Source organism: Magnolia sinica, chromosome 8 (genome assembly GCF_029962835.1).
Source record: "Magnolia sinica isolate HGM2019 chromosome 8, MsV1, whole genome shotgun sequence".
NCBI classification, from domain to species: Eukaryota; Viridiplantae; Streptophyta; class Magnoliopsida; order Magnoliales; family Magnoliaceae; genus Magnolia; species Magnolia sinica.
In genome coordinates, this window is record NC_080580.1 from 29,839,472 (window position 1) to 29,841,364 (window position 1,893).

The 1,893-nt window shown below is 39.1% G+C and overlaps 1 non-coding gene across 1 annotated transcript; it reads left to right on the forward strand.

Annotated features, from left to right (window-relative positions):
- The first annotated feature begins 416 nt into the window (after window positions 1-416).
- LOC131254531 (small nucleolar RNA R71) lies at window positions 417-523 on the forward strand. Its single transcript, XR_009175645.1, has one exon. It is a non-coding gene; the product is annotated as a small nucleolar RNA R71 (small nucleolar RNA).
- The last annotated feature ends 1,370 nt before the right edge of the window (window positions 524-1,893 follow it).

Genomic DNA, 1,893 nt, shown 5'->3' on the forward strand with positions numbered 1-1,893 from the left:
TGTTTACGGCATTATCTTGTTCATTCAACACTCCTCGAAAGGCGGATATTGTAGGATAATTTTCAGTTGTATAAATGTTGCAATCACAGATGCCACAAACAATTTCATTAACCTTATCATTCTTTCCTTCCATGGCCTCAACTTTCCTTATGAGCGTAATCACTTTACACTTGAAATCATCCTCTTCTTTCAAGAGATATAATTCACCTTTCTCCTTTAATTGAGTCGGCCTAGACGTGGTGTTCGACTTTGGATAATAGTCTCATGATTGTGTTTTTTCAGCAAGACTATCGAGGTAATCCCATACCTCGTCAACATCTTTATTAATGAACTCTCCATTACACATTGTCTCGACCATTTGGCGCATGGAAGATGTCAGTCCATCATAGAAAAAATTTATAATGTGCCACGTTTCAAATCCGTGTTGTGGGTATGAACTGACCAAATCTTTGAACCTTTCCCAATATTGGAAGAATGTTTCATTTTCCTTTTGGGCAAAGTTCATGATTGCTTTTTTGAGGGTAATCGTTTTATAATGTGGGAAGAATTTTTTTATGAATTCCCTCTGCATGTCGTTCCATGTGCCAATGGATCTAGGATGCAATGAATGTAACCACGTCTTAGCTTTCTCTTTTAAGGAAAAAGGAAAGAGTTTCAGCCTGATTGTATCCTCAGATACATTAGGAAAACATAATATAGTTATAATCTCATCGAACTCTTTCAAATGTAAATATGGACTTTCTGATTCAAGTCCATGTAATTTGGGAAGGAGTTGGATAACTCCTGGCTTGATGTCCATTTGTCCTGTGTTTTCAGGGAAAATCATGTATGAGGGCGTACTCACTCCTGCTGGTTGTAGATAATCTCGTAAAGTACGAGGCAGGGGTGCCTGATGCACCTCGTTCTCATCTTGGGTATCCTCCACCCTGGGTGGAAGTAGAGGAGGTTGTTCTTCAGCCATAACTTCAATTAACTCAGGGGAATTCGAGTGGTGTCTAGTCCTACGATGGATAGTCAACCCCTCAACCAATCCTCCTTCAGTCAAGAGACGTCGAGTTTTGTCACGGGCCCACTTGGGCATGAAAACACTCGCAGCCCTAAATCAAATTCAAAACTTAATCCTAAGAAAGGAAAAGAAAATCTAAAAAGAGGAAGAGGGAGAGTTGGAAAGAAATTACCAAATTGAGGCCCCTAAGTTAAGGACTTGCAAAAGAAAACAAACAAGTCAGTTCTAAAGAGAATGTGTAGAATTAGAAAATCCTTATAAAGGGAGATAGAAGTAAACTAGTTTCTAAAAGAAGAAAGTCCTACACTAAAAAGTAAATTAAAAAGAGATATGAAAAATAGAAAGTGGAGAGAAAGAACTTACCGAATTAGAAATTTCTATCTTAAAGGCCTACACAATAGGAAAGTTAATTTCTAAACAAAAATTCTATGAGTAGAAAATTAGGAAATAAAATTAGATTCTAAAAGGGTTAGAATTCGAAAGTTACTAGAAAACAAAAATAGAAGGTTAATCTCTAAAAAGGGAAATAACTAACCTAGTTTCTAAAAACAAAAGAGGAAAGTTTCTAAAAATAAACTATTTCCTACAAATAGAGTGTAAGGCTCGTACCCTAGACCGTACCATTCAGTATACTCATACGGTCCTCCCGGTCGAATTTCGGCAGCCCGTGATTTGTTATCAGCGTTAGCGCACGATCCTGAGACGTATTCTGTATATCAGAGTCGGCTCGACCCGAGACTTGTACCAATGCGACCGCACCGTCGCCGCGGTTCCGACGTCGCATCTCGCGCAGTGAAGCGATGCCCGGGCCAGGAGATGTGGGCCCGCGTTCAATTTGAGGAAAACACCGCACTTTGTGAATTCTGATAGAATCTCTACGATATGTC